Source organism: Diuraphis noxia, unplaced genomic scaffold (assembly GCF_037042655.1).
Source record: "Diuraphis noxia isolate RWA-SAM2 unplaced genomic scaffold, SU_Dnox_SAM2 contig0004, whole genome shotgun sequence".
Taxonomy (NCBI): domain Eukaryota; kingdom Metazoa; phylum Arthropoda; class Insecta; order Hemiptera; family Aphididae; genus Diuraphis; species Diuraphis noxia.
The window spans coordinates 5297687-5314792 of NW_028301714.1; the positions used below are offsets into that span (position 1 = coordinate 5297687).

Genomic DNA, 17106 nt, shown 5'->3' on the forward strand with positions numbered 1-17106 from the left:
TACGAATATTTAATGCATTCGATAATGGATATTCACATCAGTGACGTCAATATATTTACGAAGTTCCAAATTATTATCTTGCTATTATCGTAAGAATATTTTGTTAATATTTTGCAGTGAAGCAGAAAATGCTTTTATTCACGAAATCTTGGCCGTCATCGACTTAAAATTAAGTATACTTTTTGGGACAATTATTTTCTCAGTTTTAGATTCTGCTACGTACAGCCAGGAGTGTATTAGTTTTACAATGACCTTTTTTATTCTTCTAATTTTATTCATAATATTTTTCAGCTAACACATAATTAAGAACATAACGATCAGACAAAAAGTTTCAAATATGATGATACCTCAGTTATAAGGACATGAACATTATTCTTATGTAGACAGCACGCTATGAAGAACGCTAATATATTTTATTTAAAAATGTAAATTAGTAGAAAACAAACCAGCAACCACTCTTGAAAATTCGGATAATTACAAGAAACGATAGTTAATGAATGACAATATAGATTTTCAATCAAAATATTATAGAAGTGGCTTTTATTATTGAAGATATTATCCAATATCAGGTCTTATACATATTTATCCCTAAACATAATGGTGACCTCATAGATTTTGGAAAGCAACCAAGTATGTGTTTACATAAAAGGTACCTACTTCCTAGTTAATTCTTGTTATTCAGTGTGAATCATTGGAATGGTTTTAAAGTTTGGCTATAACTAAATATTAATTCACTAAAACTATTTAATAACTATGCAGTAAAACATTGTCATATTACTAAAAATTCATAAGTACCTATTAACGATTAATTATAGAAAAACTATTTCGAGTAAGCTTTTTTTTTTTTTAAATACATTATAAATGATAAAAAATGACTATTATGACTATAGAAAACTATTTATGACTTTTACAATCAAATAACATGACATTTTTTTATCATTATGTTTTGCGTGCCTGAACGACCATCAGTCAGATCAATGATAATATCACGTTATTATAGATAATATGCTTTATTTAAATTTATAATATTTTATTTGATACTTTGAGAATATAATACATTTTATAAACATACAGTTTAAAATCTTTTGTCACTCTTTTTTTTCGTCATCAACAAAGTTGTTGAAAATCCAATTCTTTAAATTTATAAATATACTCATGAACAGGGCCGGATTAAAGGGGGGGAAGAGGGGGCATCTGCCTCCGGGCGCAAGATTTTAAAGGCGCAAAGTTTTGAAATATTGTGGGTACCATTTAGAGTGAAAAAACTATTAGCGATTACGACAGTGTACACGGCGCGCAAACTCACATACACGTTTTCACGAATTTACCGATATCTGAATTACAAATAATAACTACAGTCACAGAGTCCGCGCCATAATAATAATTAATAATTAAATAAATATTAAATCATGTTTACAAAATTGTTATTTTAATAAATGTATTTACATTGTTTAGGTATATAGTAATATTAAAAAGATTGTTTTCATATAATTTTAATATATTTCTAATATTATATAATAAATGCCAAATTATAGTAAAACAATGTTATTTTTATGTATTATTAAAAAGTAGTTCTTAATTTTAGGTAGGTTTGCCCCGGGGCGCAAAAAATCTTAATCCGGCCCTGCTCATGAAACATATTTTCAAATCGAATTATTAATTAAAGACGTATTAGAATCAAATATTGTACGAGTTTCTTTAGAGTTATTTTATTTTGTTTTCTAATATTAAAAGGTCTGTGGTAAACAGTGAATAAGGTATGGAGGGTATTGGTGGTATAAAAATAAACGGAAATGAGCATGCATGGTGAATGACTCTGTTTATTGTGGCGTGTACATATTATACGGTATAAACCATTTCTCAACATGATCTTTTATCTTTTATGTGTGTATGTGTGTCTGTACTCGCTTGCTTCAAGGAAAGAAAGAGATAGAGAGACGGAGCTTAGGACGTATGTAGAATGTGTTGACATTCTGCAAGTAGCTCAGTAAAACGCCAAAATCAAAGAGTCTTAAGTCTAAGGTAGGAACATACAAATATGATATACGTAGGTATTATGAAAGAGCGTGTGTGTGCACACGAGCGCGTGTGTGTGTACTGACGATTTCACACACTTAAGCGGGCCAAACTTAGTTATTTGGCGACACACTTAGTACTTACCGTATAATAAAATATACGAGGAGTATTATATATGATATATGTGAGCAGTTGTTTTATCTAGGTACCTAACTATATGGTGTACGGGTGATATCGCGGGTCGCACGAGTTGCAATGATATATATTTTAATGTGTACCATATAATACTCGTAAACGCTACAAAACTAGAAAACAAAATTATTTTATATATTATTATTATGATCGTTACCTATATTATACGCAGACGCAGCGCTCCATTATAACACACGCCAAGCACACTCCGCAAGGAATGTGTTAGAGGGATGCCACATAGAATACAGGGTGATTCTTTTATCAAACAACACTCATTATTTCAAAAACTATTGACTTTTTTCAATTTTTTTTTTTTTCAAAATTTTAAATCCATCTTGTTTTAGAACTATATATTTTTTTAAATATGTTCACCCTTATATTTATAAGGTAAACCATTATCAACTTTTGATTTTCGAATGAAAACCTATACTTAAAATTTCATAAACTAAAAAGGCTATTTTTTCAATGAATTTTCACGTTTAAATTTTAAATTTTCGTTAATTTGTTTACGAGATATAGCCTCCCAAAGTTGGATGGTTTTGGGTGGTGTTTGTGTGTTAGCTGTATGTTAGATGGTATTACACACGAACACCATATAAGTGTTGTTTGATAAAAGAATCACCCTGTATAATTTATCCCTTCCACCATTAACCATCACCCATCACAACCAGGGTTTTGATAAAATCACATTTTGTGGTACTAATTCCTAAAAAAAATATTATAGGTACCTTACAAAATCCATTTAATTAATATAAAAGACTAAATTAAAATATAAACGCTGTTTTCGATTATTTCATTTCTTCTTTAAAATGCAATCATTTGGATAATTTTTACTATTTGTATTTAATTTATGTTTGTATTATTTGTATCAATCAAAGAAGATCCCTTAAATAGATCGTTAATAAAGATCTTCAATAATTAACTCGTTAACAGTACCGGATCTACAAATTATGCAACCCGGGGCACAACATAATATTAGCGCCCCTAAAAGTCACCAAATCATAAAAATGATGAGTTTAAAATTTGAAATTTGCGCCCCTCTATGATAAGCGCCCGGGGCATGGGCCGCGGATCGCCTCCCCCCCCCTAGATCCGGTACTGCTCGTTAATTTGAAATAAATGTGAAAACGAGTGATTTAAGATCAATAAAATTATGCTTACGTGTTACAATTATTTTCTTTTAAATGTATTTATGTAAACAATCAATCAGCAACAAACATATTTAAGATTTATGATTTTTTTTTTACCAAACAATATTGTTTTATTTGTATTGCTCATATTTTGTTGGCTAAAAATCTATTTAAACTTAGTAATATCATTAAAATTTATATGTTTAAAGGGATATTCTAAGATTATGACCTATACAGCATGCATAGCACTTGTCATTATACATTTATTTTAGGATATTATACTCACTTCAACAATCTTTCTAACAATCATTACCTGATACGTACAAAACTATGTTATTATACCATTATATTGCTTAGAAAGAAAAAAATGTACGCCTGTACTCTGAATAATACATGATATTTTCCTTTTCAAAAGTGTTTGATGAAGTCAAATTGTATATAATAATATTATCATTTCAATTTATAAACGAATAAATTAAAAATATGAATAACACAATTAATTTAAATTAAAAAAAAAAAAACAAACAAATTTTTATAAATTAATATCTTTTTATTCGTGGTACCTGCATATCATTTTAAAAATAGTTTGATTCTTTTTTTTTTTTTTTTGGTTTGAGTACACCAGTTACTTGTGAGCTCTAGTAAAATATTATCAAACCTACATAATGTTTTATCTATTCAATACTAAAAAATTGGATTTTCATTTCGAAACAATTGTTTTTCTACATTCGTACAAAAGACTGATATCTTGATTGATATGGAGTAATTTCAGCCATCGAAATAAATTACTGAACGGACGGTATTTTACGTATTTTTTACTGATAACAACGTTGAATTGAATTTGCATGTAAATTTCAATGATATCTTAACACGCATTATACTAAATACAAACAGGAAATTAAGGACGGAATTGTTCCTGCAGGATGAGAAACGATTTTGAGCTTATATTTTTCATCCTTATAAAATCTAAAAAAAAATAACGCTTCTCAATTTTAAAATCGTTTCATCGAGTGCTTCAAATGTTTTATTTTTAAATTTAATACATATTTCTACTGCCATCATTTTAATATTCATTATTAATATAAACAATTGAACAATTCTACATAATATTACAATTAATAAAATATTATTATCATACCTACCAGATAATATTATTATTTATTAAAGCTCATAAAATTAATTGAATGTTCGTTTCGGTTCAGTATGCTATTATTCGTTATCGTATATTCTTTCGCTTTTATTTTTTTCTAAGTCAACTAGGTAGTTTTAGGTTTGACGATAATTTATAATCGTTTAACAGTATAAACCTTTTTTTTTTTTTTTTTACTTAAAACAAATACCTATCAGCGTAGATATACAAATTTCAGCGTATTTTATTATTTTTTGGATAAATTACTGTGTAAATTTAACGGTTAAAAATATTACTTTTTATTTTTACAGTAAATGCATTATTTTCCAGCAAATTTTTTTTGCTAAAACAAAAACTACACACCCTTTTTGTATCCATATACTCACTATATATGTGTATTTTATACACTTAGTAGCTGAACTTCGTCCAATGATTATTTTAATATACTACACGCTTACAATGTATTAATTATAACGATCGTTTTGTAATTTTGTAAAAAATAAATGTTTCTAATTTTTTTTTTAAATATTTGTCAAAATATAAGTCACGTTAATTTGGTTTTTAATTGGTGATAATGTGATTCATATGATATCGTAGGACAAAAAATGCTCCTAAAAAGTTACGATATCTACAGAACTAATTTCGTATTTAACCAAACAGAAACGAACCGTTCCGTATGATCGAATCATTTTGTGCGAATAATATTGACACAGTCGTTTATTCTGTAGACCAACAAAGTAGTCTATATAGTTTATTTATTAAATATCAAACTTTGTGTCATAAAAAATAGTTATATAATAATATCTCTTTTATGAGTATAGTATTGTTATAAAGATGACAAAACACCATTTTGGAGCGCTGATCCCCCGTTTTCCCTCTAGCGGTATTCTTGTTGAGACCGATATGGCGATATCACAAAAAAAAAAAAAACAAACATTTCAAAAAAAAAATTGTAGTCACGCAAAACTTCTTGATTCATTTCCATTCTGATTTTGCAGGTGGAATGTTTTCAATACGTTTATATTAGGTAGGCTTTTACCACGTCCAATTTTTGAAAAGTTACAGAGACGACTGCTTGTGAAATGAATGCGTATGACATTGGAACCACTTTTGATTTAAAAACTTGGGACTTGGAGAATGTCATGTGATTTTAGCTTTTCCATATCAGAGTTTAAAACGTGAATATTCTATTTGTAATATCCAACAAGTTCATAGAATATCCTGATAAGTTACAGTGGCGTATTTTACTTGGTTGTGGTGAACCTAAAATTATCATATTATACAAGCTTAAATTTTAGCCATTTTATGTTACTATTAAATATTTTTATTTATGTGTCTGATAACGTTTTTCCAGCAGACATTATGATAAATATTTGATTTCAAAGAGATTTTGGGTAGAATTTTTAAACTTGCTTGTACTTTTCCTCCGTAAAAACCAATAATTACTCTAGTCATGGATGGGGGTGGGGGAGGGTGATCATCTCATCCTCTCCTCAAATCCTCAAATACGCCACTTACAAGTTTTCAACTCTATCGATAATCAAGTGAAATCACAATTTGCAGTGAATTATAGTCGTAATTTCAAAACTTCAGATCGCACAAGTTTATAAGTATTTGCATTTATAATATTATATATAAGTATACAAATTTTAAAACTAAACGATTAGTATGATATCATAACACTCCAATCATTTTATTCTGTATAATTGATTTTTGGTATTACATAATAATATTATATATTATGAACTAATGTGGGACTATATACACTTTGGTTATAATTTAATATTTTATGACTGAAGCGTACAACAATATAAGAAATGTGAGTAATATGGCCCGTGACGTAGTCGAAAAACTAACTTGTTATTTGTTCGAATTAAAGTGCAGTGTAATGGGTGGTGATGTATCTGTTATTTGCCTAAACGTCCGAAAACGTTATGCATGTAAATTTTGGTTGTAAATAAATTAAATAATAATATAATATATTGCACAAACACCGAAAATCACTTAAAAAATACAAATAATTTCTGAATTGTTTTCATTTAGGTCACAGAATAAACTCCAGTCTTAGTAAGTTCTTAAACATAATTTAATTCCATATTTTCGCTCTTTACTTGCGAAACTTTTCAACAGAAAAAAGAGAACGTACATCAGTTTTGGAACAGTTTAGCTATCCATTATTAAAGTGTTTTATTTTTAATTCAGTCTACGAATATACACAAAATATTTTTATTTTATTATTTTTACAATATAATACATAATATCATTATATATAAGTGCGTGAAATAACACTATTTCTGTTAAGTACTCAAAACATAAAAACTACTCAAGGATCGAAACACTTTAAACGCCTCCATTAAAATATCGAGGGTCTGTTCAATATACCATCATAAATACTAAAAACTATTATAAGTCATATCGTAAAAAAAAATTGATATAAACATAGTTCTCGTCCATATCATAACATTAGAATATTTTATACTCAAGCTATTACCTGAGAAAAAATAAGATACAAAGTCATAACACTAAAATGTCGAGTAGATCATCATGATAATATTGGATGCGTTTTATTAATCAACATACACTTTTTGAGGATTAGTAAATAATATAATATGGTAATGATACCATAATAATACTATAATTTTTGTACAGTGATTAATATTGAGAATAATATCTTAGAATGCTGTTAATACATTGGGTAATTCTTAGAAAACAATATCATACATTACAAAATTCCAAATCTTGGAAATTATTTTGGTGCAATCGTTAATATTAATTTTCATAATATTGTATTAAAAATATACCAACTAAACTGTTCATTTCCTCTCACTAATTATTATTAAACTCAAAACAAACGTCATACTCTCATGGTCTTAGGGCGTGGGTACACAGTTTTTTTTTTTTTGTCACAATGATTATAATAATAATAATAATTTCCCCATATTCCGGCGGTTTAATTGATATACTTCCGTAGAAAAAAATGTTTATTTCCTGTGGTGACGGTTGGTTTATGTGGTACATAGCATGATATAATAATAATAATAATAATATATAATATGGCTCTGGCCCAAACAGTTATAGTCTTACGATTGTGGTCGACGTCGAACGGTTAGTTCCGACCGACTCGGTGCAATGCCACAATGCCAAAAAAAAGTAAATGAATTTCGAGTTAATAAAATGAATTGAAACAGAAAAAATGGACGAGTTAAATGTACCAATTAAGTAATGAATTCTGTTCTGATCAATAATAAACATATACATATATAATATTATAATATCATATAATGAAATAATAAGAAAAAAATCTGTTACTAACATTATTCTAATATACCCGGCGTAACGTTAAATTCGCCAGTGTACCTGTTTTGCCTACTCAAGACGCCGTGTTACAAAAATCGTATAATCTGAGATTTTAACTAAGGAAAAAATATTGTAGTTTTAAATTTTTAATTCATCGATAAATGTAAAAACATATACTAACCCACGCGAGATATTGATTCAAGTTTCTCTGACTTTTTATGCAAATTGAAGTAAACTGGCAACAACAATACATACTATACTATACAAAACCTAAAGTCATACGGCTATTATATATAATATTATTATCGCTATAATTTATTGTAGTAATATACTATCATTATTCTTATTATTAGGTTTAAAATAAATATATATATAATATTTGTAAATGTGTTTTTTGATAATAGTAAAACTGCAGTGTATATTAATTTGTGTAAGTGCTAGGGCTTTAGATCGATTTTAAATATTTATAAAAATCGTTCCAAAATGCATCCAAGAAATCAAGTGATATAAAAATCAAATATTTTTTTTAATGACATTTAAATTTTATATCGAAACCGAAAAACATCGAATTCATTAATTCATACTAAAATAATAATTGTTTTAAATGTTTTATCATTATATTTAAATCGATTTAAAATTTACAAAAAAAAAAAAAAAACTATTTAAATATACAATTCAACAGAAAGAGATAGGCCTATAATTCTGTGCATGTGTAGGTAGTGTTAAATAACAAATATTTCGTATTCTTAGACATTATGTTATACAACCGTGGGAACGATGACAGGTTTCTCATAGTAAAACATTTTAAATGGAAAAGAAGAAAAAATATTATGTACAAAATCTAATCAAAAAATCATAATACAACTAAATCAATATTGCGTGTAACAAAATAAAAATCATAGAACTATAATATTTATATTATATTATTTTAATCTATATTAAAATCAACATTTTTTATTTTGATATCAATCTCTGGTTAGTTCGGATATACTCGTACCTATTACATATGCAATACTATTATCAATGTTTTTTTATATAATACTTAATTGACTAGAGTCTGTCCGGGTTGGAGGTGGTGTTGTAGGATGACGGGAAACACTGTCGGTCGGTGGTGTACAGCATGTAATATGCGTAGCCGTGAAACTTTTTAATTAGGTTTCGAGCACCAGAAGTCTGAAGTGGTCCCCGGGGACCTTGGATCTCGGAGGGGGGCTATTTGTCAACCCCGAGGGACCGGAATTGTTTCCGGGGCGACGTGCAGCGATTTGCGAGTCACTTTCTCCGGTTCAAAAAGAGCAAAAACCTCGTCTGACGGGTGCGGTGCGTTGGCTTGCCGGTCATTAGTCCGATCCGTCAGAGTCCGGACGTCCGCCCCGCCGCCGACTGATACGCGAAATACGTAAAACTCGCTAACAATTTGAGAACAGCAATTTTTTTTCTCACTTGGGACTAAAACGTGGGCCACAAGCTGGTATTAACGTGAACAAAGTTTAATGTATATCACCTTACCACTGCTGCAACTCTACGGCCTACGTACACGTAGTTATTCACATTCTTCATTAGTTTAATATATAGGTGACGCGTATTTATGAGTGGTATACCAATGCTTAACCGTACCTACCATAACGTGATGCGTGGTTCAAACCACGATAAACGTTACGTATGAGATAAATAACAATAATAATGTACGATTTCAATTAGCAGCGTTGGCTATAAGTTTTTGGGTGCCGCAAATAATGGTAACACGCCGAAATGATTGCAATAAATATAATAATAATAATATGTTATATCATTACATATCGTTTAATCATCGTGTACAGCGACACTATTCAAATAATTATAGTTTTAGTTATCATTATTAAAACAATCGTTATTGTTGTGGTCGATACAGTTTACACACCGAGACAAAAGTTTATAACAACGAACTATCACCCATCCTGGCTGCAAATGTGCGTTAGGTTTTATAATCTCCAAGCTACTGTAACGCTAAAGGTACACAACTCGTCTGATTGTTGTACGTCGCGTTTTCACGGATAGGGGCCATGAAAAGTTTAGCAGATTAACAATTTGATATATAAAATATATATTTATATTTAAACAACGCGCTTAGATTCAATATTTACATAATATATAACTTAACTACTAGAATATTGCTAGGACTATATCTTAAAAACAAATGCAATGGGATTGCGGGTTAGATCTCGTACATGTATGGGAAGTTCTTATTTATTTAAATAATTTGACAACAAAAAATAAGGCATAAGCAGATATCACAACTCTGTTGTACACTAGTAGATGTCAACTGTCGAGTACATCTCTTCATTGAGTAAGTCTCTAAACATATTCATTTCCTAGTTGCAAAAAAAAAATAATAAATATGTAATAATTGATTAAAAGTACTGTTGAAGACACCAACTAGATCCAGTTATAAACTCTTGAATTTAAAATTGAAGCATTTTTTTCCACAATTAATCGATAATACACACTTCTGGCAAAAAAAAAAAACACACACACACACACGCATAATAATTTTCCCAGAATTTAAACTAATATAAATATAAACCATGTAATTTTATTGATAAAAGACAATAAATTGATTTTTGGGAATTTTCTTTCTAAGAAATACATTTGTCGTTATATTTATTACCGATCATGATATTAAGCTAGCATTTTAGCATGCACTTGTAAATATTATTATTTAACGGTATACATTTTCTATTTTAAATTCTTTTTAGAAATCTCATGAAATACCTATTGTGTGTCTGGAATTTTTTTTAATCTAAAAATTTGATAAAGAAACAGATCGGTTCAACAATACTACAACTGTAGTGAAAACATTACGTAAACTAGGTGAAAATTAAAACGTAAAACGAAGCGTACCAAATTCGAGGTACTTGTAACATTTTATTTTATTTTTTCCAACTGTCGTGATGATAAAATACGGTCAATTCATATTTTTATACTCGACCAGAGTAAAGTTTCGAGCTTTGTTATACTTTACGTCATTCGGAAAACATATCATTAGCCGACGAATTTTAATAATGTTTGGAGTTTTTTTTTGTCCTGTTGGTGTCCCGAAATTATAATGTAATAATAACATAACTTATCGGCCAAAGTTTTTACGCTGCTACAAAATAATATGGAGTTGAATAAAATATGTCTTTTTATAAATTATAATAAAAAACACCAAGGCGGAGGAGACCGTTATTGTTGTTGTGATCGGTGTCGTTGACGTTGCTACTGCTGTTGTTGTTATCTGCTGTAGTTAATTATCTCATTTTTCACCGTTCACGTCGTCACGAGCTCGGCCTTAGCTCACGGTGATAACGCATTTAGCTCCACCAAGTGGTTTTTGCAGAATACCACAAATACTATCCTCTTAACACTCGCTCTCCACTGGTTTTGAAGTCGATTGGTGGTGTGGACGTGTAGTAATATTGGAGATTTGTGTAAGCCATCCGGTCCCGGAAATGCATCCATTACTATATAATATCGATATATTATATACTTATTATTATTGCGCTATTATTACGATGTACGGTTTCTGCAGGAGTCGGACGTCGTGAAAATTTTCCAATACATTTTTTTTTCTCTAAGGTTTCCTTTTGGTTTTCGTTCTCGCCAAGGTCCCTCGCTAGGACTGTAATAATAGTCAGCTTTGGACGGTATACTGTGGCTGACGATAAAACTTCGCACGTGACATCCAATTAAACACCAAACTACGATGCACAAAATATATTATATAAAACGTACAGGTATAGTGTATATTGTAGCTCAGGCGCGTCGTTATAATAATATATTATAGCACATTTAGAATAGTTCTACCAACAACAGCAAAACTCGCTCAGACTTAATAACATCTGCAGTTGAATAATATTGTAATATTGTGTGCGTACAGTTACCTCAACAACATTAACGTCTCCCAAAAATCGGCTAAAAATATTAATGCTAAAAGTTGCAACCTGCAAAATATGTTATGCTTTCGAACCAATTTATAATTTATTTTGTTTCAACCTTCGACTAAGGCATATCCTCTATTTTTTTCAAATATTCTTAAATTAGAATAATTGAATTTAAAAAAAAAAATTGTTTTTATATATTCACATTTTAAAAAGAAAACTCGATGAACAGTATAACTGGAAACAATTACTGAAATATTTGTTAAACCGAAAATATTATCAGGTATTTTCAATAAACTCATCAGGATGAAAATACAAACAAGATAAATTCGTTTTTCAACATCGGCATGCTATATGTATCTGATATCACAGACGTTTCGTGGCTACATTTTTATACCACAACTACGCGCCATTCAGAAAGAATCCTTAAAAATAAACAAGTTCACCGTTGGTTAACTATTTACAGCTACATGCTGAAGTAAAACTTCTGCGAATTTGACATTTATTATTATTATTTTTTTTTATATACTTTCATTGTCCGTCTGCGGCAGATGTGTAATGTATTGGAAATAATAACGGCAGTCATAAAAATAACCGAAAACAAAAAATAATCACAATAATATTATTTGTATTTTCATCGATTTGAAAATAACTATTATTTCTGTTTAATGTTCAGACAGATATAATAATAACATATGAATAAAATGAACATACGTAATAATATAACAAAGCTCTAAAGACAACCTGACACGTTCTTTTCGTCAAAAACGTCATCCAAGAAAACACGCGTACGATGACGAGATAATCAAATTACTGCTGTATAATGCTGCTGTGACTGCTATTCAGCTGGTACATCGGCTGCCGTTTGTTTAATATACACGTCAAGATCGTAAAAATAATATACGAAAGTTTTCACTCAAATTTTATTATTATTGATTCATCAGGTCTTAAAAAATTTGAATTAAACACGATAATATTACATATTACTCAATATTATACGAGTTACCTTCATATTAAATTTCGTTAGATTATATTATGGATTATAGTGATGATGTCGTGTGTGGTATATCATTCACTAATTTTAAGTTGATATCCAATAAGACTTTTTTGAATGTAAGGTTTTTTCATTTCAAAAAACATTTGCGTAATAATATTATTACGCTATTGTTATATTGAATCGAATTAGTTTTATAGAATAGTATTATTTATGCTATAATTACCTGAGCATATTAGTTTGTTAAAAAGTTAATTTTATGTTATTTTACGTTATATTAAAAAAAAAAAAAAAAACATTTAACTTAAGGGTGATAAGTTAAGTTAACTGTAAGTTTCCATATCTTAACTTTTAACTAATCTGAGTTAATAACTTATATTATATCTATTATATAACTCTTAATATTAAACTTTTTTAAATGATTTTTTTCAATTTAACTATAAGCTCAATTAAAAATTATCTTTGATTTGCAGAGGCTTGGTTATTACAAACATGTAAAGACTGTAATTTGAATTCTAATGTGTATTGAGGCATTGTCTTTGACATGCCTCAATAAAGTTGCTCCCGAACATTCTAAACATAAAAATATCATAAGATGTGATAATAATGTATCAACTCTTTTTTGCTAAATGTCTAATAATACTAGCACAACTGACTTAATATTTCTGAAATATTATACATAATATGTATCCTTCATTTAAATTCTAACATATTTTCATCTAAAAATCATCATCGATAATAATAATAATATTATATTCTGTATTATATATAATATTCTGGCTAAAAGAACAACACTTACTAATAAAATATAAATTTTCGGTTTGGTTTTAGATCGTACAAGTAGATATGACTTGTTTTCATTGTAAAATAGAATTATTTGGAATCGATTTCCCCAAATGGTTTTCATGTTTCGTTGACCAGAACTGTATATCAATATTATATGTCATTTATAGTATAGGAAATAAGAACATTTCGAATAACTTATTATACGTACAATAAAAATGAACCGACAAACGATTAAAACTGTAGAGCCGAAAATGTACTATTCTGTAATAATATTATAGTCGTTCTGACCTATATTTGATTATTACAGAACTTTTAACCACGGACCATATTTATTATTTCAAAGTTCAAATGTATGATGATTATAACTCAAATAATTTGTTTTTACATATTTTATTCCAACTGTTGTATAAAACGTTGGTGAAGATAAAAAAAAAAAATCTGCAGTTAGAGTTAATAATAGAATAAGGTGTTTACCTCGTCATTGAAACACTAAAACTACTATAAGTAGCTTTAATGGAAATGTTAAATTTCCATTCAATGATAAGTCGTTACATACAAAAGATGATTTTGAGCGATGGTGATCTGTCAGTTTATATCATTACTGTATATATTTATATATATTATGATATTATGGTATTATAATATATATATATATATTTACGTTGTTATTGAAGTTATTTTATTTTAATATAAGTAATACGGTTCTTCGAATATAAACTTTTTTCCCAATACATCGTACTTATTACATCATTAACATTTAACCGTTTTAATAGTATTTATATGCCATTCATATTTGTATCATATATTATTATAATATTAAAATATTAATACCGATTAAAAACCCAATTGAATGATGTTGAAACATTCATCGCATAAATGGCAATTATTTAAAATCAATCTAAATGTATTTAAAATTCTATGGTTTGTGTATAAAATAGAATGATAATATTATGTAAGAGTATTAAGTCTTCAAGAATAATTCTTTTGAATTATAACAAAATAAATGTTTTTTAAAAGCGCCGAAACCACCTTTCGAAGCACCGACTAGTCCCGATTTTCAACAAAAAATTTCCATCAGTGTTGAAAATCAAAGCGTTTTTAACGCTAAAAAAGTGGTATCTGGTCACTTCCTCGTCTGACATTTCCCCGTAAGATATTTCCCGTCCAATACGTTTCCCCGTACGACATTTCCCCGTCCAATACGTTTCCCTGTACGACATTTCCCCGTCCATATTGTATTTATTTCTGAAATATTCAAACTATACCGAGATCGTGTAAATATAATAATATGTGTAATATAATTAATAAAATATAAGTAATAAAAATACAAAAAAATTATCATAAAATATTTTAATGTTGTAGTTCTAAATTATTATGAGCGATTCCAATTAACTCATCTAGATCACATTTATCATATGTAATATTTTCTATACGCCTAGCAATATCTTGATATTTTTTCTTTTTTGCTGAAGGTTCCTGTCCAGCAATAAATTGATTAATTTTTACTTCAGTTAAATGTTGTTCTTTTTTAAGAACCTCAATAAGTTGAGAATGCTCTATGCCGACCTTCAATATTATTGTTTGTTTTTGGTAAACCTACTTGTGTAGCATCATATTGGTTCCACAATGTCAAATCAAATATTGGAGGTCGCCGTATATTTCTTCGGGGTTGGTCTCCCAATCCAAGTCTCTTCAAAATAATAAAATAAATGGATTAATAACTCTTCATTGAAAAAACAGTTGAAAAAACTGTTGAGACATTAATTTATCAAATTTAGTTTATTTATATTAGTTTATCGACGAATCATTTGGATTTTACACCGATATCAAAAAATATTAGTCGAAAACATATAACAATAAAATAGCGAAATGTTGACGTATAGAAAATATTGTGTCTACATATTATGATGAACGTGATCTAAATGAGTACTTAATAATTATTGGAATCGTTCATAATTTAGAACTACAACATTAAAATATTTTATGGAAATTTTTTGTATTTTTATTACTTATATTTTATATTTATGAGTATACTTATAATAAACGGGGATATGTCGTACGGGGAAACACGTGACGAGGAAATGGCAGACGGGGAAGTGTCCATGAATCAAAAAAAGTAATGAAATCCAAAATAATAACACTCACTTCCTACCTAGTACAATCAATAAATTAATCGCTCTACTAAGAAACAAAAATACTAAAAATAAAATTTTCTTAATAGATAGTCCATATAAAAATCCACAGAGGTAAAAAAAAAAACTTATCGTTGGCATTCTAAATACTTTGGACCATGCAGAAGCATATTTTTTTTTGTCTTCTCGAATACTCAAAAATTGATTAGATAATTTAGCGTTTCCAGTTAAATGGATCATTCCCATCATATGATTTATACGTGTTTGGTGTATCCTATGTGTACGCTTGAGAGGGCAACTGCAGCTAGGACGACTGTGCAGCGTATTGTAGAGATCACCTGCACACACGCTAACAAGCTCTTAGTAATTGTCAAAACGTTTAGAACCTAGTCGAAACGGGAGAGGTATATAGTGTGGGCACAACACACTACCGTGCGCGACACTCGTCATTTCATCGTGCCATTACATATTATTATAATATATGTTATAATCTAGTAGAACGTCAGGTTATTACTATTATTATATTTAAATGCCTGTGCCCCGTTTGACGGTCTGCAATAATATAATTATTGTAATTTCCAAAGTGAGCGCGTGAGTGTTTCGTGTGTGTGTGCGTATAGTTTAGTGATCATTATAGTAGGTGTTGATGTGTTTGTATGTGTGTGTGAGAGAGAGACAAATTCAGGGGAGGCGTGCTGTCGCACGTACATGCACATGTCACTATATTGTAGTATGCTATCGACAAAAATGTTTTTCACGAAAACCCACATCCATCATGCAAAAAAAAAACGAGTAATGTGATAAGAGATCTTCGTGGGAGAATAATTACCTGAGATCGATTGTCTGCCCTTCAATATTTGATTATTAATGATAATTGTTTTCCATAAATACTTAAAACCACGGTTTAAAATCGTATAGTATTCAATTTTTATATTTTAAAAGCTCATTGAATGAGAGGACAAAATGGAAAATAATGGACTAATCGATTCCGTGTAAACCGAAGAGCGAGTTCAAATAAATGAATACGTTTACATGATATTTCATACCACACCATTCACTTTACGGACACGAAGAATAAAATATAAGCGTATTATTAGTAATATAATAAATATTAGCCGATCAGCACCGAGCCATCTTAAAATTGTATGACTATAATATTTTTATACATTCCAATTATTAATATTATATACTTTTTTATAATATTGATAATAGGCCGGTTCTTGAAAAAAATATCTGTAAAGGTACTATAATATTATTATTATGATTCTTTTAGTTTTTGAGTAAACGTTTTTTACTGCAGTTTACGTACATTATCAAATAGATTTAACTTTTATAGGTACTTAAATTATTTTAACTACTTATAATTTAAAGATAAAACTACAAAAATTTAATCTAATAATATTAGCATATGGTCGTAAAAAATAAAACGCTACTACTGTGACTTGAGCATAGGTACATAAGTAGATGCCATTCGTCAGTAATTTCTTAATATACATATATACATCAAACAGTGACTCGATCCATTGTAACC

General features: G+C 28.9%; 1 protein-coding gene across 9 annotated transcripts in view; it reads right to left on the reverse strand.

The window, feature by feature from the left end:
- LOC107165232 (limbic system-associated membrane protein-like) overlaps nucleotides 1–17106 on the reverse strand; it is a 475565-nt gene that overhangs the window by 381450 nt on the left and 77009 nt on the right. For 3 of the 9 annotated variants that reach the window (XM_089227114.1, XM_089227115.1, XM_089227116.1), the window contains one exon: nucleotides 15044–15133. The exons of the other annotated variants lie outside the window; for them this stretch is intronic. The gene's annotated coding sequence lies outside the window, so the exon portion shown is untranslated. The remainder of the gene's footprint in view (nucleotides 1–15043; nucleotides 15134–17106) is intronic. 9 annotated transcript variants of the gene reach the window in all.